Genomic DNA, 23,584 nt, shown 5'->3' on the forward strand with positions numbered 1-23,584 from the left:
TATTCCGTGAAATCTAACCTTACTAACCAGTCTCCCATGAGGAACCTTGTCGAACACCTTGCTGAAGTCCATGTAGATCACATCTGCCGCTCTGCCCTCATCAATCCTCTTTGTTACTTCCTCAAAAAACTCAATCAAGTTTGTGAGACATGATTTCCCATGCACAAAGCGATGTTGAAAATCTCTAATCAGTCCTTGCCTTTCCAAATTCATGTACATCCTGTCCCTCAGGATTCCTCCAATAACTTGCCCATCACTGATGTCAGGCTCACTGGTCTATAGTTCCCTGGCTTGTCATTACCACCTTTATTAAATACTGGCACCACGTTAGCCAACCTCCAGTCTTCTGGCACGTCACCTGTGACTATAGATGATACAAATATCTCAGCAAGAGGCCCAGCAATCACTTTTCAGCTTCCCACAAAGTTCTTGGCTGCACCTGATCAGCTCCTGGGGATTTATCCACTTTTATGTGTTTCAAGACATCCAGCACTTCCTCTTCTATAATATGGACATTTTCAAGATGTCACCATCCATTTCCCTACATTCCATATCTTCCATTTCCTTTCCCACAGTAAATACTGATGCAAAATACGGGTTGGTACAGTCTTGATGGACTGAATGGCCTCTATCTGCACTTGAGGGATTCTATAATTGCAGAGTTGTGGGGGTTTCATTACACAGGTTTCATGTTGTTGGAGAGACCATGTTGCATCAAATAATTTTCATAAGCCATATTATCCTGTCTCAATCACCATGAGTAGGATACCTTTAATCAGTTTGAAAAGCAGTTTAGAACAGAGGTTGAAAAAATCCAGAGATTCGAAGCAATACAGATAAATCATCATGTTTTTGGAACTTATTTGACCACTGAGATGCAAAAGATTTGAAGAATAGTTAAGTTTATTGGAGTTTCAAAGAAAAATGTGTTCACATCTGTTTTTTTTAAACCAGTAATGAAAAATGCTTAAAATATCATTGGGTCTGAACTGGTACTGTTCCACCACAGAGTAAAACATTGAACATCTGATCTTGGTTTAAAAAATGATCACTCATTGTACTGGGATATCTTTGATTGGGGATACACAAATACATGTATACCTACTGCATTACCTGTACTTTGAAGAACCAGGAGAATCAAATCTGTATCTGCTCATCAAGGAATAACTCCAATCACTGTCACTTGAAGTACAAATCAGTGTGTATACAATATGAGACAAGTTGCTTCTAATGTTGAGAAAGAAGTGCAAAGTATCAATGAGCTGTTCTAAAATAGGAACATCCAGGGTAAGACAGAGTCCACCATGCCAAATACCTTACAGAGTTTTATGAGATTATCTAAATTTCTGTGCCGATATTTCATGGATGCTGAGACATTAATGCTGATGAAACATAATGATGAGTCATTTGTTTCTTGTATGTGTGATTGGAAGATTGTGTGACTCGTGCAGATTTTAGCAATAAAATAATCATGGTTATCTCACATTACTCATTTATGGAGGAACGGTTTGTGAGCATGTTGCAACACTTCTCACCAGTACAGACAATAACAACTTACATTTCAATAATGGTTTTAATGTAATAAAACATTTCAAGACATATGTAAGGTATAGGCAGGATAGATTGAGTGAATCCTTAGAAGAGTATGAAGGAAGTAAGAGTATACTTAAGAGGAAAATCAGGAGGGCAAAAAGGGGACATGAGATAGCTTTGGCAAATAGAATTAAGGAGAATCTAAAGAGTTTTTACAAATACATTAAGGACAAAAAGGTAACTAGGGGGAGAATAGGGCCCCTCAAAGATCAGCAAGGTGGCCTTTGTGTGGAGCCACAGAAAATGGGGGAGATACTAAATGAGTATTTTGCATCAGTATTTACTGTGGAAAGGGATATGGAAGATGTAGACTGTAGGGAAATAGATGGTGACATCTTGCAAAATGTCCATATTACAGAGAAGAAAATGCTGGATGTCTTGAAACGCATAAAATTGGATAAATCCCCAGGACCTGATCAGGTGTACCCTAGAACTCTGTGGGAAGCTAGGGAAGTGATTGCTGGGCCTCTTGCTGAGATATTTGTATCATTGATAGTCACAGGTGAGGTGCCGGAAGACTGGAGGTTGGCTAACATGGTGCCACTGTTTAAGAAGGATCGTAAGGACATGCCAGGGAACTATAGACCAGCGAGTCTGATGTCGGTGATGGGCAAGTTGTTGGAGGGAATCCTGAGGAACAGGATGTACATGTATTTGGAAAGCAAAGGACTGATAAGGGATAGTCAAACATGGCTTTGTACATGGGAAATCATGTCTCACAAACTTGATTGAGTTTTTTGAGGAAGTAACAAAGAGAATTGATGAGGGCAGAGCGGTAGATGTGATCTACATGACCTCAGTAAGGTGTTCGACAAGGTTCCCCATGGGAGACTGGTTAGCAAGGTTAGATCTCACGGAATACAGGGAGAACTAGCCATTTGGTTACAGAACTGGCTCAAAGATAAAAGACAGAGAGTGGTGGTGGAGGGTTGTTTTTCAGATTGGAGGCCTGTGACCATTGGAATGCCACAAGGATCAGTGCTGGGCCCTCTACTTTTTGTCATTTACATAAATGATTTGGATGCGAGCATAAGAGGTACAGTTAGTAAATTTGCAGATGACACCAAAATTGGAGGTGAAGTGGACAGCGAAGAGGGTTACCTCAGATTACAACGGGATCTTGATCAGACGGGCCAATGGAAGATGATATTTAATTCAGATAAATGCGAGGTGCTGCATTTTTGGAAAGCAAATCTTAGCAGGACTTATAAACTTAATTGTAAGTTCCTAGGGAGTGTTGCTGAACAGAGAGACCTTGGAGTGCAGATTCATTGCTCCTTGAAAGTGGAGTCGCATGTAGATAGGATAGTGAAGAAGGTGTTTGGTATGCTTTCCTTTATTGGTCAGTGTATTGAGTACAGGAGTTGGGAGATCATGTTGCGACTGTACAGGACATTGGTTAGGCCACTGTTGGAATATTGCATGCAATTCTGGTCTCCTTCCTATTGGAAAGATGTTGTGAAACCTGAAAGGGTTCAGAAAGGATTTACAGGGATGTTGGCAGGGTTGGAGGATTTGAGCTATAGGGAGAGGCTGAACAGGCTGGGACTGTTTTCCCTGGAGCGTTGGAGGCTGAGGGATGACCTTATAGAGGTTTACAAAATTATGAGGGGCAAGGATAGGATAAATAGACAAAGTATTTTCCATGGGGTCAGGGAGTCCAGAACTAGAGGGCTTAGGTTTCGGGTGAGAGGGGAAAGATATAAAAGAGACCTAAGGGGCAACTTTTTCACGCAGAGGGTGGTGCGTGTATGGAATGAGCTGCCAGATGAAGTGGTGGAGGTTGGTACAATTGCAACATTTAAAAGGCATTTGGATGGGCATATGCATAGGAAGGGTTTGGAGGGATATGGGCTGGGTGCTGGCAGGTGGGACTAGATTGGGTTGGGATATCTGGTCGGCATGGATGGGTTAGACTGAAGGGTCTGTTTCCATGCTGTACATCTCTATGACTCTATGACTTCGTAGGAATAGTACAAAACCAAGTATGACAGCAAGCCACATAAAGCAATATTAGCTCAACTGGCCAAGACGTGGTCAAACGGGGAAATAAAAGTGAGTTTCTGAAAGTAAGAAAGTGAGGGTTACAAAGAGGACATTGCAGAGTTTAGGTCCTCTGCAATGAAAGGTGCAGCCAATGATGATGGAATGTGTACAATGTTGCCTATAATTTCCTGGGCATTTTCTCTCTTAAATACTAGAATTTTATTCGCTGTTGGCAAAGCCCTGGACTACATTTTTTTCTTGATGAATAGTTAACTGAGTATATTAACACCTTGGCTATCTCTTAACTAGGTTATTTTAAAATGTTTGAATGTAATCCATTTGGGCAAGAATTTTATCTCTTTAAATTTGGTTCCTCAACATATTCCTTCTTAAATGATTGATGAGAGCAGAGCAGCAGACATTTGGACTTTGGTCAAGTCTTTAATGAGGTCCTGCACAATATAAAATTTAATAAAGTTAGATCACATGTGATTCGGTGAGAGCCTGTCAACTGTACACAAAATTGACTTGACACTATGTACTAAAGGATAGTATTAGAAATTAATTAATGCATAAATTTATATAAATTAATAAAGTAATTTACTAAGTAGAGGTGGCTGAGCAGGTGATGTGCTGTAGCTGTATGATGTGGGAGCTGGCTGCTCCCATTGTGAACTGCAGTGACCACATCTGCAGCAAGTTTTGGTTGCTGGGGGAACTCTGGCTCAGAATTGATGAGCTGAAATCTGAGCTTCAAACACTGTGACACATCCAGGACGGGGAAGAGTTACCTGGATGCTTTGTTTCAGGAAGCAGTGATACCTGCTAGATTAAGTTAAAAATCACACACCAGGTTATAGTCCAACAGGTTTAATTGGAAGCACACTAGCTTTCGGAGCGACGTGTGATTTTTAACTTTGTACACCCCAATCCAACACCGGCATTTCCGAATCATGACTGCTAGATTAAGTAATTCAAATTCAGTCAGTGATCAGTGTCAGCAGGGTGTGATTGCAATGAGGCAGGTAGGGGGTTCCTCAGTTCAGGAATGGAGGAACCTCAGTTCTTGATTTTGTCCAACAGATATGAGGTACTTGTGGATGAGGAAAAGAGCTGTGGAGAGAATGAGCCAGCTTACCATGGCACCATGGTGCAGGAGGCCATTCAAGAGGGGGGAGCAAAAAGTCAAGTCGTAGTTATAGGGGATTCTATAATTAGGGGGATAGATAGTATCTTCTGCAAACAGGATCTGGAATTCTGCATGGTGTGTTGCCTGCCTGATGCCAGGGTGGAAGACATCTTTCATCCGCTTGAATGGATATTGGATTGGGAGGGGGAGGATCCAGATGTTGTGGTCCATGTTGGGATAAACAACATAGGCAGGGCTAGGAAGGAGGATCTGTTTGGGGATTATCAAGCATTAGGAACAAATTTAAGGAACAGGTCCTCAAGGGTTATAATCTCCGGATTACTACTCGAGCCATGTGCAAATTGCCTTTGGGATAAGAAAATTAGGGAAGGAAACACATAGGTAAGGGAGTGGTGTGGGAAAGAGGGCTTCCATTTCATGGGGCATTGGCATCAGCTTTGGTACAGGAGGGATCCGTACCAATGGGATGGTCTCCATGTGAACCAATCAGGAACCAGTATTCTAGCAAAAAGGATAAATAGGGTGGTCACTAGGACTTTAAACTAGTGAGTCGGGGGGAAGGGAAGGGGAAGATGACAGGAAGTATGATGGTAAATAGCTGGAAATGTGCTGGAAAAGCGCAGCAGGTCAGGCAGCATCCAGGGAACAGGAGAATCGACGTTTCGGGCATAAGCCCTTCTTCAGGTAAATGATGGTAAATAAAAAGGTAAGCAGCAGGTTAGCATATGTGCAAGAGGATTTAACTCCAAGGCAGACTCTGAAAGAAGGAAACATGAAGGATAACTCAGGAGATATTATTAGGGATGTTGGAAATCATGAGGGTATGAAAACTAGCACAAGGGCACTTTACCTGAATGCTCATAGCATTCGTAACAAGGTCGATGAGTTACTGGCTGAAATCATCACAAATTAATATGATTTAGTAGCCATTACTGAGACATGTTTTCAGAATGGTCATAACTGGGAGTTAAATATCCAGGGGTATCAGACTAGAAGATAAGGGAGGTGGTGTAGCTCTGATAGTCAAGGACGACATCAGGGTGATGCTGAGAGTTGATATGGATTCTATGGAGAATAAGGTTGAATCCATTTGGGTGGAAATTAGAAATTCTAAGAAGAAAACGTCACTGATATGTATAGTCTTAAGGGCACCAAATAATAACATCACATTGGGCAGGAAATAAAAAAAGAAATAACTAATGCCTGTAAAAATTGTATGGCAATTATCATGGGGGATTTTAATCTACATGCCGATTGGTTGAAGCAGCTCAATCAGGGTAGCTTCGAGAAGGAGTTCATTGGGTGCATCCGCAATAGTTTTCTTGAACAGTATGTTATGGAACTGAGGAGCGAGCAAGCTATCCTAGATCTGGTCTTGTGTAATGAGATAGGAATAATTACTGACCCCATAGTTAGGAATCCTCTTGGAAGGAGTGATCACCATATGGTTGAATTTAGAATACAGATGGAGAGTGTGAAGATAAAATCCAATACCAGGCTCCTGTGCTTAAACAAGTTAGACAACAATTGGTTGCGGAAGGAGTTGGCTAAAGTAGACTGGAAACAAAGACTTTATGGTGGGACAGCAGTGGAAGACTTTCAAAGCACTTTTTCAAAGTGCTCAGCAAAAGTATATTCCAGTGAAAAGGAAGGAATGTACGAAAAGGGGTAATCTGCCATGGTTGTCTAAGGAAATAAAGGAGGTTAACAAATTGAAAAAGAAGACATACAAATTGGCAAAAATCAGCAGGAAACAAGTAGGTCAACAGAAAACCGCAAAAAGAGCTATAAGGAAAAGTAAGATAGAACATGAGGAAAAACAATCACAGAATATAAAGACATATAGCAAAAGTTTTGATAAAGATATAAAACAAAAAAGAGTGGCTAAAGTAAATGTTGGTCCTTTGGAGGATGAGAAAGGGCATTTATTCATGGGATATGATGAAATGGCCGAGGCTTTGAGCAGGTATTTTGTGTTGATCTTCACAGTGGAGGAGACAAATAACATGCCAGTAATTGACAAAGAGATGAATGTAAGTGAGGACATGAAAGCAATCATTATCATGGAAGAGGTAATATTGAACAAGCTAATGGAGCCTAGGATAGATAAGTCTCCTCGAAAAAAGTGAGGACTGTAGATGCTGGAGATCAGACTCAAGAGTGGGGTGCTGAAAAAGCATAGCAGATCAGGCAGCATCCAAGGAGCAGGAGAATCAATGTTTCTACAATGATGGAATGTATCCCAGGGTACTAAAAGAGATGGCAGGAGAAATAGCAAGTGCACTTGTTGTAATTTTCCAAAATTTGCTGGACTCTGGGGCAGTTCCAGCAGATTGGAAAGCAGGAAATGTGACACCATTGTTTAAAAAGGATGGTAGACAAAAGATGAAGAACTATATACTGGTTAGCTTAACTTTTATAGTGGAGAAAATGCATGAGTCTCTCATCAGGGAAGAAATATAAGGCATCGAGATAGAAATTGTCCTGTTAGGCAGACACAGCATGGGTTCATGAAGGGCAGGTAACTAATAACTAATCTTTTCAAATTCTATGAAGACTTTATGAGTATGGTGGATAACGGGGACCCAGTAGATGTGGTGTATCTAGATTTCCAAAAGCCCTTCAACAAGGTGCCGCACGTGAGGCTGCTGCATAAGATAAAGATGCATGATGTTTCGGGTAAAGTATGAGCTTGGATAAAGGATTGGTTGACTAATAGGAAGCAAAGAGTGTGGATAAATGAGTGTCATTCTGGTTGGCAATCAGTAACTAGTGGTGTATCTCAGGTTTCAATTCCATGTGATCTGACATCATGATGATGCACTATAGTTTTTGCAGAACAACTATTAATGTCTTATGCTATAGTCATCAACAAAGATAGCTCAATAAAGTATACTAACGAGATAAGTAAATCAATCCCCTCCTGACACGTTCTGGTTTGAACTAGACCTTTGTTGGAACAAGCTGTGGCAATACATCACTTTCCTGATGAAAGGCTTTTGCCCAAAACATCGACTCCCCTTCTCCTAGGATGCTTCCTGATCTGCTGTGCTTTACCATCACTACACTTTTCAACTTTTTGGTATTGTACCATCAAGTTCAGTGAGTGTTCTTCCAAAAATATCATGCCCTCTAAACGTTAGCTTGCTTTCTCTCTGTGGATGCTGTCTGACCCACCGTGATTTCCAGCATTTATTGTTTTCATGCCCATATTATAACAAGGATATCTTTGTAGTCAGCTTACTTAATTAGCTGGATGACTGATTTGTGGCGTAGTGATGGCAACAGTGTGGGTTTAATTCTCACACTTGCTGAGGTTACCACGAAGGACGTGTCTCTTCCTCTCACATGAGGTGTGGGAACCCTGATCATTTGTCTCTCACTCTCTAATGAGAAAGAAGCCTTATGATTTGGTAGAATTATGGCTACATTACCTTTTTAATCCAGAGACCACACTTTATGCTTTGGGTGCATTGTTTCAAATCCCACCATGGGAGCTTGGGAGTTGAATTCAATTAATGAATAAAAATTGATTTAATAATTCTGGAATGAAAAAAACAATTTCAGTAATGGTGATTACAAAACTCCCATTGATTGTTGTGTAAAATCATCTGGTTCATTAATGTCCCTTTAGGGAACAGAAATCTACTGTCCTTGATTGACCTACATGTATTTCTAAATCCATAGCAAGTGATTGACTCTCTACTCTCTGAGATCCCCAGCAAACCTCTCAGGCAATGTAACAATTAGAGACATGCAACAAAAGGCCCAAATCTCATGAAAGGATTAAAAAAGAGGAGGGATCTTGTAATTTTGCAGCTTGGTAGTTTGCTATGTAACCATCTATTTAATTCACTGAACTTACTTGTTTGGCACATGCAAAACAATAAAGAGATTTCTGTGACACAAAAGAGCATGATGCAGTGTACACAGGTTCATCATTACAACTGCATTTTTTATTTTCTTTCAATCTGTAATTCTCATTTTTGGAAAAGAAAATATGTCAAAAAATCATTTTAAATGTTTGACCTCTGAGATGTTTCTTTGGATGCCTGGAAGGGCAGTGATGACCTGCTTTTTCAATGGCTAAGTCCTTGCAAGTGACCATGATCTGGTGGCGTATTTTAGTCACAGCCTTCTTGATAAACTTCAGTATCCTAATGTGCTACTTCTTTCACTCAGTCACATAGCTACCCATTGTATTGATATGTTATGACAGATAAACTGCTGAGTTATTACCCCTCTAGCTTGTGCCCAAGCCCACCCCAACCCACTCCTTTCAGCTCACCCGTTGATGTAATAATTGCCCTTTTCCCCAACTCCAACTCCTCTTCACTATCGCTGCTCCCCCACCCCTCTTATTCTTTCATCATCCTCTGCCGAGGTAAAATGATCCCGTCTCCTCTCTATCCATGCTTAACCTTACATCAGCACTTGGCTGTCACTAGTTATGTCCAAAAACCATGGCAGATTTTTTTTTAAATTAGAAAAAGATGTAATTCCAAAACCAAGCTATATAAAATTTTTTGTACTAAATAATACAAAAAAGCTCCCTAATAAAAATCACATCATTTTATTGATAGTTTCAGGCTAGTTTTAAAATATATGAAGCTAGTGCTCCCCAGGTGGCTGCAGAGTGAATTCCCACATGTTTCATGAAACTCGATTGTAAGGAAATCCCCATTGCACCTGCACAGTCACTTTCTTCCAAGCACAATTCATTAAGATATTTGGTGATACATTTTTGAGATTAGTAAAAGCAAAACTTGTATGGCCAAATGTTTATTCCTGTTCCAAGCTTTCCTAAAAATTATATTTGATTCCCTGTCTTACTCCATTGGAAACAATTTCTGTCTTTGTAAGTGCATAATTAACGTAAACGTCGACTGATCTCACCACAACAAAAGATAGTTACTTTTACTGCATGGGAAGCTTGGAAACACTGAATTCTTTGTTCTACAAAAAATGTTTTGCATCTATTCTCTCATTATATTAATAGCCAAGTGCTGACTTAAGGCTAAGCATAGATAGGAATGAGAAACATCGTGGCAGCATAAACTATGATCCTGTATACATTCATTTAGGAATGTCTAAGGACTTCAGTAGTGAGGAAGGAGGAGGAAAGCACAGGTGTTGCAAGTCTTGTGATGCATGGACAGATGCTGTGAGAATAGGACAGGGTATAAGGTAGGATTGAGGAGTGGATAGAGGGTTATGTAGGGGGTAGTTCCTTTGAATGCCAAAAGAGATGTGTTTGGTGGTGGTATCATAATGGAGATGGCAAAAATGAGTATAGAGGCTGGAGAGGTAAAACATGAGAAAGGGTCCAAGTTCTCTGGTCCTGACAGAGACGGGTGAGAGCAGCAGAACAGATAATGACTGGATACAGTTGACTGCCTCATCAGTCCGATGTGGGGAAATCCTCACTTGTGGAAATATAAAGCATCTCAAAAATTTGAACATCAGAAAAAAAATGTGATGGAGACAAAGCAATTGAGAGAATGGAGTTCTTGAAAGGTGTGAAGAAATAATTGAAGTAGCCGTGGGGCATTGGGTTGAAGATGAATATTAGTTGATAGCCTATTGCTAAAATTGGAGACCAAAGAGTCAAAGAGGAAAGGGAAAAGTCAAAGATGGACCAAATGAAACTGAAAAAAAGTTGGAAATTGCAAGAAAAGTTGATGAGATTTTCAATTCAGGGTGAGAACAGTTATATAGACATATAACTATATAGTTATAGTTAAAGGAAAAGTTAAAGGAAAATTTGTTCAATTAAAGAACAATGTTCAGTCAGGTGGAGAACAATTGAAGTCAGTGGAGATTGCTCAGGCCTCCACACAAAGAAGTGAAAAAGTGAGAGTTTTCAGACTGTCGTGGGCATGAATGGAACCATAGACATATTGGACATCTATAATGAAGAGAAGGAAATGGCCAGAAAATTGGAGTACTACGACAGTGACAGTGGACATAGAAGAGTCACAGCAGAAGATGGGAAAGGCTGGACAAGATCAGACAAAATGTAGAAGGTAGGAAGAAATCAGTTCTGCAGGGCATGAATAGGATGAAATGATGGGTCTACCAGGGCACTCCTATTCATGGATCTTGGGGTAGAGGCACAAGCAAATAACTCAATTGATTTGGGTAACTATGAGGTGGGAAGCTGTGAACTCAAGAAGATGAGATCAGTGATTGCTCTGGAAACAATTTACTTGATCTTCAGTGGAGGAGTTATCATCCAGATGGAGGTAGAAGAAAATGTCAAAGAGTTGGCATTCAGCCTCTGTAAGACAGAGGTCGGTTTGTCTTGAAACAGCAGAAACTCCCCTCGTCAGCATTTTTAACAACAATGTCAAGGTGAGACCTGATTACATCCTCCACAGGAACTGTTACAACAATGATATGGACATACTCCAATCCCCTGGCACGTTTTCTGCCATACAACATCTCATCAATGATTATCTGTTTCAATTCTCCTTCAGAGTACTCTTATTTACCAACCTCCAAGTAACCTGATAAATCACTTACAACAGTTCCCTGCTCAATGAGCCTTCATACTTTGAAAGTACTCAACTGTAGCAATTTTAACATTTGCCTAAATCCCCTTAGCTACTTATCTCTGAAAACTGTCCTCATTCAATCTCACATTATATATAAACTTCACAATTCCTGTGAACTCAAAAAATCTAAAGTAAGGACTGCCACTTCTTCCCAATGAAAACTGAAGATAGCACAACTCTTCTGTTCACCCTCTTCCTTTCCATCTGCAAATGCAAGCAACTTTCTAATTTTGCAGTCTGATTGATCAGATCACCAACTTACATCCTTCTCACCTCAGGCTTACTTCAACTCTTCCATGCCTTTTGTCTGACCATACAAAACCCTGCATGTTCTTCTCAAATATTCTTATTCCACCAAGCTTTTTTTTCTGAAGGCAAATTCCTCAACTGCCTCATGATGCAGCGCCCTACCCCAATTGACACATATCTTGTTGATATTATTAATGGTTGTTTCTTTTAAGGCTGTTTGCTTTCAAAATTGTCATAATTTCTCAAACTTTCTTGCATCCATTGCCTTCTACTCTTCCACCTGCAATCTTTTTTTCCTTGATGATGTTATTTTGATGAAGTTATATGGCGATACTTTTGTTGTTGACATCTTCAAAAAATTTTTCCTCCTATCAATTAGTCCGCATTGAATTCTTTTGACAGTACCGATGTTTGAGGTCACCGACAAGTGTAATGCATTAGCCTTTGATATTTTCCTTGACCTCCTGTGATGTTTGACAGCTGGCAGCCACATTCATCACTTGACAACTACTGTGCAAAATGAGTATTTATCTGACATCAAATTTTGGATGAGCAAAAAACTCAACTCAAACATAGAAAATTCTGAAGCTTTCCTGTCTGGTTCCTTGCAAATTTTCACAATTTCATTCCTTATTCCATGGTACATTGCTCAGATTGAATCTAATGGCTTGCTTGACCCTGCACCACATTTCAAACTCCACAGTTTGGCTAAAATTATTTTCACTATCATCACCCAACATTCTTGCTTGAATGCTTTCCAAACCATCATCACTTGCTGACTTGATAACTCCTTGCAAATTGGCCAACAGTCCACTACTACCATTCTACCAATGCTTCCATCACCCTGTCCTGACCAACTGTCATTGCTGATCTGTTCCTCAATGCATTAAATTCAAAATGTGTCATTTGAATCTGGGTTGAAGATTCTGACTTCAAATCCCATGTCAGGACTAAAGTATGAATATCAAGGCTGGCAAGGCTCCAGTGCCATGATGAGGGAATGCTACATTGTTGAAAGTGCAGTTAAACTGAGGTCCTGTCAGTCCACTTGAGCGAATGTAAAAGGTCCTATGGTACAATTTTGTAGAGTTTAAGGTGAGAGTAGAAAGATTTAAAAAGGACCTGAATGCTAACATTTTCATACAGAGGATGGTACTGGCTCTATGACTCTAAGTGTGTGGGTGTTATTTCCAATGTTCTGGCCAATTTTTCTCCTCCGTTAACTTCACAAAAACAGATGGTCTGGCCATTATTACATTGACGTTTATGGGAGTTCTCTGTGTGTAAACTGACTGCTGCATTTCCTACAATAGCAATTAAAATTCAAAAGTAGTTCAATGAGATGTTGAGTGACCATGAAACGTGCTATTCAAGTGCAGGTTATTTTCTTTAAAACACATATTGTCATCTCCAAATGCTTCCGTAGGTTCTTGCAAATCTGGAACGTTTGGATTTATCCCCCACCAGTTTCGGTTGCAGAGCCCACAGCCATCTTAGCCCCGATATACAGAGAATAATTGAGGTTCACTTTAAATACTTGTACTTCTTTCTATTTGATTGTTATTTTAATATCCAGCGATTACCATCTTTGCGAAGGGTTTAGCATAATTGGGGACAATAAAGGTGCTTGTATAATGTAGATTTTTATGACATATTGATAAGCAAACTAACATCCCAAATGACCTACGAATAGCATTTCCAATGTGCACTGTTTACTATTTCCTATGTCTGACCACCTTTAGCGGGCATAATTCGGGCTAAGTTTCCGAGTTTATTAGATTCACTTGCTTCTTCTAATGGGCAACGGCGTGCGCCTCAACGAAGTGCTCTTTGACTTCAGTTTCGGGGATGGGTGAAGGCACAGGCTCCAAGTTCGGCAACACTGCTGCATCCTTCCCGACACAGTTCCATCTCGGTTTTAAATCTACTGTGTTGGACCTGGTCTTCCGGACTATTCGCTTTTAAGAGTGTATTGAAATTGCGTGCGAACACTTTTCGTTTGCAATTTAAAAAAATGCTACATCAGACTTCACCACCACCAAAGCAGCACCAGAGTTTGCAGTGTTCGGTTCCCCGCTGCATTTGGCAGCATAATTATAGCCACGTATCTATCGCACCAGCTGCTTCAGTCCTGCTGTATATTTTGGAGGTTTCCGGGTTCATCCTGCGCTTTGGGAATGTTCGCTTCGCGTCCTCGAGAGGAGTCCCAGCCCGCCGACGTCACAATAGGAGCATTATTGTGAGTGAGTCCCCCACCACTCAGCGAAATTCTTCAGGAGGGCAAGCCCCTGCCCCGCCCCCTCCCCAACCCTGAGCGACCTATCAATCCACGCCCCACCCCTCCTCCTCCTCCCCCCACCCCCAAAGACACACACAGCCCACGAGCGCATTTCGCTTTGGATGACGCCATCAGCGGGCGAGGCCGAAGACTGCCGAAGGCGTTCGGGCGGACTCGGCGGCGGGCGACGGTTTGGCTTCGGCGTCCGTGGAAAGTGTGTTAAGTAGCGCTTGGGAGTAAAAAAGAGACGCGGCTGGGGTGAGATCGAGTCCCCGCACCGAGACCGAGAACGGTCGGACAGGACGAGAAAGAGCGAGAAGCACGCAATTGTACCAAGACATAAAAGTTGAAAGGTAGAGGAGAGTTGCATCTCTGGGTGCGGCTCGAGCGGGAGGAGGTGAGAGACTCGCTGGAGGTTGTCCGTGTGCCCGGGCTTGGGAGTTACGGGCATCGTGAGCCGGGGCAGCTGGACATTATGCTCGGAGCTGAGGGAGACTTGAGACGGCCGTCTGCGGTGAGTAGTGAGGCACCAAAAATAAATATTCCGCGGGACGAGATCTCATTTTAAATTTGAAGGAGTTTGACATGAGTTGTGTGTGTTTGTGTTTGCTGTTGAATCCGCAAAGCCGCAGGTGAAGAAGCTTGGGCACCGATCTGTCTGCAGCTCGCCAGCCGCCTGTTGAAGCGGACCCTGGTGTTGTTTCTTGTTGTTGTTGTTGTTGGTGTAAAGCAAGCGTCGTGAGGGACTGAAGCGCCTGTATTATTTTTTTTTGATGTGTGATTTCCACCGCCCCGATCCTCGAAATCGAGCCACTTCTTGTGTTTCGTTTCATTGGAGGTTTTGTCAAGAAAGGCGAAAAAAAAAACAAAACAACCCTTCTCAGAACCAACCCCCCTACCGAAACCAGACTCCCGCCTGTTGAAAGCGAGAGACAAGAAAACAAACGAAGCGGCGATTGGAAATTCGGCCGTAAAACTTAAATTAGAAACACAAAGGGAGTCCGAAAACAAAACACGTTCTGGTAGAAAACGGCCAGTTTTTTTTTGCTGGAGTGTTCCGCCTCTCGAGCTCTTTCTTCTTCTGGTTGAATGGGGTTAGGTTTATTCCAACCAGATTAGCTACTGAAAAGGATCTGTTTGAATGTGATTTTTGTGGATCTTGAGTCTAACCGAACGTTGAAGGAAGTGGATTTGTCCTATTTTGAATTCCAAACTCTTCGACCCCCCCCCCCCCTCCATCGCGTTTAATAAGTGCGGTCAGGTCGTGCTTGATTTTTATTAACATTCTGGTTTTAGACTCACATCGATAAATGAGCATCGTGCCTCGGGACACTATTCTTATTTATTGGGATGAAAAGTATGCCCTTGATTTCAAAATAATTTCCACAATCCAAGGAACTCCGCGTCGCCTTGATGTTGAATTGAGTTTGAGGAAGGGGATATTTAAAAATGGTGAAAGAAAGCATCTGCCAACTAGAGAAATAACAATAGTTTAGCTTACGTTTACTGATTGACGACATATGCTCATTTTTGGTAACCTTTAGTTAGAATATTATGTCTTAAACATATTTATTCGCCTATCAGTCATATTGAAAGGCTTTTTTATGTTTTAGGTTGGGTTTGATTTTACGTTTCCAAGTGACCAGACCGGTGTCTTGGTTTAATTTTTCTATTAGAATCTGTAATGACCTGCAGTTAGATATGTGAAATTCCTTCTTAGCTCGCCAATTGATCAGTCCCGTATGTTTGATTTTCAATTTTAGTTTTGGACTTGATTTTCTTGTTTGCTTCTCACGAATTGTATGTTTCAAATGGTAGCGTCGGCTCCCCCATAGGAGACCTCAGAGGTTGGGTGGTGAGTTGAGCTTGATAGACGAGATTGTGCAATTCGGATCAATATATCTGATCGGATGGAGACGCTCCTTACTCGGAGACTTGATACTCTCCAAAAGCTCAGCGTGTAATTTTATCCCGGCGTCCAAAGGTTAATTCAGATTTATTGTGAAGGGCGACTTAAGACGCGTTCGCATGTTTTGTAAATGTGACTTTTGTTTTCAAATTCAAACGACATTCGGATACTCTTTTTGGAATTTAACGTCGTCCAATTAAAGTATTTGGGTATTGATGTATGTTGTAATTCACATGCACTCATTGTTGAAAATCGTGGAGAAAGGTAAACATGAAAGCCTTGAGAGTTTTCCATGCAGCCAGACCGAGTAGCCTGGCTACATTGTGCTTCAATACTGTGTGAATTCTGCCCTAGCTTTGCGTGCAAATGATCAACTGGTTCACATCGGAAATGCCCGGACTCTTGTGTTCAGATAGCATCCATCCATAGATGCTACAATCTCTCATTTTGGTATTTACCGAAAAAATAAATTAAGGTTTCTGTATTTTAAAAATACTTAGCAAATATATAAGATTTACCTACATTCCACGTGTTAGAACATTAATAGTTAGTGGCATATTAGTAATGCTGGGCAATATAATTTTACTGAAATCCTTTTATGTAGTAAATTAAGTTTTTCTCATATTGTTAGAAATTTCAACCGATACCAATTAAGTATTTTGAAGCCTTAAGGGTTGTTTTTGAAAGCATGTTTTTCTGTATTCTATCTTTGTTATTGGAGCCATCTTGTTCTCAACTCATTACAATTATGTTTGACTTGCATCAATCTTCCCAAGCGCAGAAATTGATTCTCACTGAATAAAATTACTTGGTGGCTTCTCCAGAGTTTGACAGTGCACTTTTTTTCGTTTTGTGTTTTTTTTTAGATTTTTGTGGGCTTTTGTTTTGCCAAAAATGCAATTGCTGCCTCTGACACATTCACAATTAGATGTACAAAATTATCAAGTTCCTCTTTTATCATGGTGAGTATAAGTAGGATGTTTTTGGCTGAAGTAGGAGGAATTTATCACAATAATATGTCTTTAGTTCAGGAGTGTGAATTGCAGATTACAAATTCTATTCATTTCCCACCCACCTAAAAACAAAATGGTTCAAGTTTGCTCTTCTAATTCTTGGAAGTTTGTGAAATGTAAATTATATATGGAAGTTTAATATATTAAAATTCTGACTATGCAGACCTGTTAAATTTGTGAGGGTCATTGCATGAATAATCTATTTTTAGATTTTTAAACTTTCTTGTTTGATGTTGTATCTTTTAATAGTTAAAATAACTCTTGTGAAGACCTGTATTCTTATCATTTCACAATAGCATATTGCTTATACTCCTGGGACTTAACAACATTTCAATACAAAATACTCCAAAGTGACTTACTTTCTAGACTGGATGAGCTGAGAGATAAACACCTTGTCATTTTTGGAGTCTTTTTGTTTATTTAATACTTAATTGATTATTTCTGACTTGGTGTAAATGTATAAACTAGTTGTCTGATATGTACCAAAGGTTTAATACTCTTCAGGATTTTTTTCTCTAGTTTAAAGGTCAGTTACTATGAAGTAGCTATGAAGACTTAAACATTGGGGTGATTAAAGCTATTGACTTTGGCTTCAGCGCTAACTTGTTGACTCCAACCCGAGTGATTGTTGCCTCCTCCACACCTTTGATCTTGAGTTGAATCAGATGGCTGGCAACTTATTTCACCTTGAGCTGAGTTTCTGACCGTAAATGTTTCCACCTTACAGACAATTACGTAAGAACAAAGGCAAAAGAAACTTCACCATCCATGCTTCAGCTCACCTGCACCCAAAAATCTCAACTACATGTTTATCACCTCCAGAATTAACTGATTAAAGCTTTCCTGGTGAATCTGCTATCCTTAATTTTCTATAAACTTCCAACTTGTCCTAAACTTTGCTGTCTTTATTTTTTTTTCAAAATAAGCAAATTTTACAGTATAGACTAGTTGTGCAGCTGTTTAAAACTTCAGTTTTCTGCATTTGTTTGTGAAACAAAACAAAAATATTAGTACCCTTGAATTCAAAATTGTCATGATCAATTGAATCCATTCAAAATATCCTAACCTGCACAAGACCCATTTGACAATCAACCTCATGTTGTTGATTTACAATGGTCTACAGTTCTCCAACACACAAAGTGTGAATTCTCATCCATGTGATTAAATCACCTTTGCTATCTCTGTAATGTCTGGCCTAAAAAAGCCTCTAACAGATTTCTTCAACTTTCCTCCTTTTCTCCTTTTAAAGGAGCAGTTATTCCCAGAGAGAGATGCATGTCTCACCATATAAATTTATTTACTTTTATTCATTTGTTCAGGGAATGTGGGTGTAGGGCAGTTGAGAGTCAACCACATTGCTTGGGTCTGGAGTCACATGTAGACCAGAACAGGCAAGAATGGCAAATTTCCATGCCTAAAGGACATTAATGAGCCAGATAGGTTGTTAAACTGGTTCTTCAGCGTTTGATGTGCACTTTTACATGGTTGCTATTAGGCTAGCTTTTTTATTTTACATATTTTTATTGAATCTACATTTCACCAATTACCATGGTGAAATTCAAATCCATGTCCTCAAGGCATCAGCCTAGGGCTTTAGATTATCATGATACCACCACTCTCTATTTAATTAATTCCAAGCATCTGAAAATTCCACAGGATCATAGCTGATCTGACTTATCTAGGTTTGCTGAGAACCACATCCATGCCACATCCAGTTTGGAGCCTGTCAGTATTCTTTCTGAATTGGTTTACACACTTTAATATCCAGATTATGTGAATTTTTACCTTTGAGACAGGCAAAGTATCTGAAGAGTGGCAGTGAAGAATAATGATGCTTTTGATTTTCTCAAGCCTGAATCTTGTTCCATTTGTATTATGGACAAATTTTGATTATTTAATTCTGAGAAAATTCTTAAATGGCAGCTATATTTGTACAGGACTAAAAGAAGGATGCAGGTCTGAGTCATATGTGTGTTTTTGTAGTTATATTCACCTTCCTTTGACTCCAACACCAAGGCAGGCTTTTCTTTGTTGAAGATGCTAAGCCAGTTCAGCTCTCTGGATGGGCTGCGACAGTCATCTGATGATGGTTTGCCACTGAGCTATATAAGGTCATCCACTGCCTCCATTTTGTGTGCCAAACTGAACCAGTTGTATGACAGCATAAATGCCAGGACTCAGGACTTGACAATGAAACTAATAACCTAAAGATGCCTGGTTCACCTTGAATGTTTTTTAGTACATCTTTGAGATTAATCATTTGAAGGGGACATATTAACCATGTACTTCAGGCCCAAAAAAACTGTCTGATTTATGTTAATGTCTTGTTTGTGGGGATGTAATCAAGTATTCAGTCTGGTGTATGACAAGGGAGTTGTATCCAAGATAAGCTGTACTTTAGATTTTGGACTGGTGGTTGAGGGAGTTAAATTCTAGTTAAGCAGGACCTTTCATTTCTGAAATGTTCTCTCACAGTCTCTCCATAACCTGTTGAATATTTCTAGTATTTACTGTTTTTTTTTTAGATTTCCAGCATCTGAAGTATTTTGCTTTCATACAAGTGTCTATGGTGTGGTAATTTTATTTTCAATGTGTAATTAATGACTAATTTCCATAATAAGAAGTAATGGATGATAAAGTCTTCAGTACAGATTATCCACCAGACTTGGAAGATTTCATGGAATTAAATAAAGTGTAAGAATGTTAAAGAATGAGTTGGGATTGAAATATCATAATTTTATTAAAAGGTTAGTATCATTTAAATGATGCTCTGTACATTGAGGCTTCTGTGCAGTAAATATAGACTTCTAATATGTGCTAAGTCATCCATCAGTGATAACAATTGAGTGCCCTTAGTTTACAAAGTCAAATTTGAATATTTGTGCATTTGTATTCCATACTACATCATAGTACTATTTAAAATAATCCTAGCTGCCCTATGGAACTGCAAAGAAATTGCTGTATTTTGCACTTGTTTTGCCTGGCTCCGTTTTCTCCTTGTCTTCTTTCAAAATAGACTGTTGATAATTGTATAGAAAAGAAACCCCAAGATGGAAACGCAGATGTTCCTCCTATGAAGGTTGCTTTCCTTACCTGCATTCTATTTGATTTATAAGTTGGAATTAAAAAAAAGAAGAAAGACAAACAAAATCAGTCTGGCATCCCTTTCACTGAACATTACTGCAATTTGTTTCCAGAGAAACATTTGATGCTAAATTGTTTTTTTGTAATTTCCTCTCATTAGTTACTTTATAATGAGATTTTTGATCAACGGTATGTGTCTATTTACACACACATATATTGATTTGAAAAATTATCATTAGATTAAATGGTACCAAATGGAACACACAGTCTGCTGTTGTTCCAAGACTTCATTAGGTTTGACCTAAAATAAGACTCTAGTCAAAGAAGAGGATTCTAATTTGACAATATTGGAAAGACGTTTTCAGGGAATTTATAGTTGTAATTATGGTAGAACTGTCATCATTTGCTGTCAATATTGTCTAAAACTGACAAACGTCTTCTGAAGTCTGCACATGTCCTCTGAAACACTGTTTGACTATTGCTGTCAGTGATGCCTTGTTCCTCCACAGGGTGTGCTGTTGTAGCCTTCAAAGCTGAAATGTGCTAATAATCAATAAAGTAACATGAAATTCATTTTTTTATGAACTGTTCTTTATCTCTGCGCTATTTTGAGGGCATGGATGGGGTGGTGCACCAGGTAGGATTTCCTCTTCCCCTTGGACCAACCCGACCATGCCAGCCTAGTCTGAGGATAGTACATATACTGAAGCATATTCTTGGAGTGCATTTGTCTAGTGCCAGTTGGAGCATCCTTTTGAGCAAGCAGCAAGTTGAACCCGCCAAGAAGGCTGTTTGGTTTCCATATTGAGATTTCCTTATGGTTAGTTTGTTTGGTGAGTTTGGTAAAGTTGCAACTCATGGTGAGTTGGGACTGTTAACAAGCAATAAAGAATGGCAATTGGGAAATCAGTGCTGACTGGCGAGAATGTTGCCACTGCTTAAGCAAAGGAGGAAGTTGTGGCAAGATGATTTCAACATTGAGATTTTGTCGCTTATCATGTCGTAGCCCATGCTGAACAGAGCCTGATAAGATTCCAGCCAGTATCAAGTTGGTGGTTTGGGCATGTAGATGGCAGATGAAGTGTGAACTGATACATTTTTTTAGGAAGAGCATTGAAAGACATAACAACATCGGTTGTACAAGTATTAAAAGTGTGGACGAGCAGAAGGACCTGCGTTTATATGTGTACACATATTCGAAGGTCACAGATCACCCACCATAACAGACCAAGACACATAAATAGAAAGTGGGACAGAACACCAGCACTTCAACTGAATGATGTTACCTAGCATGGTGGCAAAACGTCCGAGAACAACTTACCAGCTCAGTGAGCAAACATACAACCTGATCCTCAATCTGAGCTATAAATCTTCTCAAAAATCGTAAACATCTTGGAAGATGGCAGAACAAGTGGACAGCAGTTAATAAAGCATACACTGCCCTTGGCATTATTAATAGGAGAATAGAATGCAAGAGTAGTATGGACCATACTTTGGACATTTTGATCAGTTTATGTATTAAAAACACTGTTGTTGGTTAAGTGGATAATGGAATGCAGAATTCAGTTTGTGAGTCAACACGATTTAGTGATAAAATATTCCTTAATAAAAACACTGGACATTTCCCCAAATTCCAACAGTATTTACTTTTATCTAGGTCTATCCATCTGGGAAAAGATATTACCCACAGTGATTCATGCGTTTGAGCCGTTGGAATCTCTTTGCTCTCCAATGTAGGGCTGCCTTATCCATAGAATAATAGACTCCATACAGTGTGGAAGCAGGCCATTTGGCCCATCGAGTCCACACCGACTCATCGAAGAACATCTAACCCAGAACTACTTGTATCCTTACATAGCTAACTCATCTATCCTGCACATCCCTGGACATTATGTGCAACTTAGCTTGGCTAATCCACCTAATCTGAACCATCTTTGTACACGAAAGTTGGTTTGCTGCATGGTCTTCGACCATGAATCTTGCTGCAAGCTTTCATTGAGGGGAGGTGGCTTCTAGGTGTGTGTTTTTATTCCCCTTGCTTTGGACCTTCCTGAATATTGGGTAGTCTTTGTCCAATCGGGTCATGAGTGGAGTTCAAAGCATCCAATGGGGTAGTGCAAATCTGCCATTTCAGACAATTCCAGCAGAATGCCATTACCAAACACGTTTTCCCTCACTCCCCTGTCTGTATTTCACAGGGATCATTACCTCCTGGACACCCTAGTCCATTCCTCGAGCACCAATACCACAATCCTTTCAAATGGCACTTTCTCAAGTAACTGCAGAAGGTGCAACACCTGCCCCTATACGTCCTCCTCGCTCACCATCCAAGGGCCTAACAGCATTTCACCTGTACCTCCTCCAATCTTGTGTATTGTATTTGATGCATCCAATATGGCCTACTTGACATTGCAGAAACTAACCGCACACTGGATAACCATTTTGCAAAATACCTCCGAACTGTGCGCAAGCATGACCTCAACCTCTCCATGGCTGATAATTTTAACAGTGTCGTGCTCACATGCCCACTTGTCTGTCCTCAGCATTCTGCAATGCTCCAGTGAATCACTGCGCAAACTGGAGGAGTGACATTTTCAAACTAGGCAGTTTATAGCCTCCTGGGCTCAATATTAAGTTCAACATCTTCAAAATGTGAACCCATCCCTTCCCCTACTTGCAGCTTTGCTTGCTACATGCTCTGTCACCCTCTCTCCCCTCCTCCCACCCAAGTGGGACTGTCTGTTCTTTCCAGTTTGGCAGTTAGACACACCATTGTTCTAGGTAAAAACAATGACTGCAGATGCTGGCAACCAGATTTTGGATTCGTGGTGCTGGAAGAGCACAGCAGTTCAGGCAGCATCCGAGGAGCAGCAAAATCGACGTTTTGGGCAAAAGCCCTTCATCAGGAATAAAGGCAGAGAGCCTGCAGTGGGAGAGGGATTCCCTGCGATTCTTGTAGAGAGAGGAGGAAAACTTCTTCAAGGCAGACATCCTTGCAAGAGGATTCGCAGTAGGGTTAAAATCAACTAGGTAAAAACAATACCTGCAAATGCTGGAAGCCAGATTTTGGATTAGTGGTGCTGGAAGAGCACAGCAGTTCAGGCAGCATCCGAGGAGCAGCAAAATCGACGTTTCGGGCAAAAGCCCTTCAGCAGGAATAAAGGCAGAGAGCCTGCAGTGGGAGAGGGACTCCCTGAGATTCTTGTAGAGAGAGGAGGAAAACTTCTTCAAGGCAGGCATCCTTGCAAAAGGATTCGCAGTCGGGTTAAAATCAACTAGGTAAAAACAATGACTGAAGATGCTGGAAACCAGATTTTGGATTAGTGGTGCTGGAAGAGCACAGCAGTTCAGTTGTTCTGCTATTCTTACATTCCGATCACATAATTGGAACTCTAATCCTTTCTCACCCAGCACTTTAGCGCCCTCCACTATTGCATAAATGCTGCCCTCTGTACATGATTTGGAGACACTGGAGTTGGACTGGGGTGTATAAAGTTAAAAATCACATAACACCAGGTTATAGTCCAACAAGTTTATTTGGCAGCACTAGCTTTCGGAGCGCTGCTCCTTCATCAGGTGGTTGTGGAGAATAAGATTGTAAGACACAGAATTTATAGCAAAAGTTTACAGTGTGATGTCACTGAAATTATATATTGAAAAAGACCTGGATTGTTTGTTAAGTCTCTCATCTTTTAGAATGACCATGTTGGTTTCAGTTCTTTCATATGTAAATCGCAAAACATTTAAAACATTTACATATGAAAG

The 23,584-nt window shown here is 40.2% G+C and overlaps 1 protein-coding gene across 17 annotated transcripts in view; it reads left to right on the forward strand.

The window, feature by feature from the left end:
* Positions 1–13,998: 13,998 nt before the first annotated feature.
* The window catches only part of LOC122554240 (receptor-type tyrosine-protein phosphatase F-like), a 469,298-nt gene continuing 459,712 nt past the window's right edge, over positions 13,999–23,584 (forward strand). For 11 of the 17 annotated variants that reach the window (XM_087990516.1, XM_087990514.1, XM_043698945.2 and 8 more), the window contains exon 1: positions 14,000–14,327. The gene's annotated coding sequence lies outside the window, so the exon portion shown is untranslated. Of the gene's footprint in view, positions 14,328–23,584 lie in introns of all 17 variants that reach the window. The other 6 variants (XM_087990512.1, XM_087990511.1, XM_087990513.1 and 3 more) reach the window with 1 other exon arrangement.

This window comes from Chiloscyllium plagiosum, unplaced genomic scaffold (assembly GCF_037043375.1).
Source record: "Chiloscyllium plagiosum isolate Xiang-an unplaced genomic scaffold, Cpla_swu_hap1 HiC_scaffold_9, whole genome shotgun sequence".
NCBI lineage: Eukaryota > Metazoa > Chordata > Chondrichthyes > Orectolobiformes > Hemiscylliidae > Chiloscyllium > Chiloscyllium plagiosum.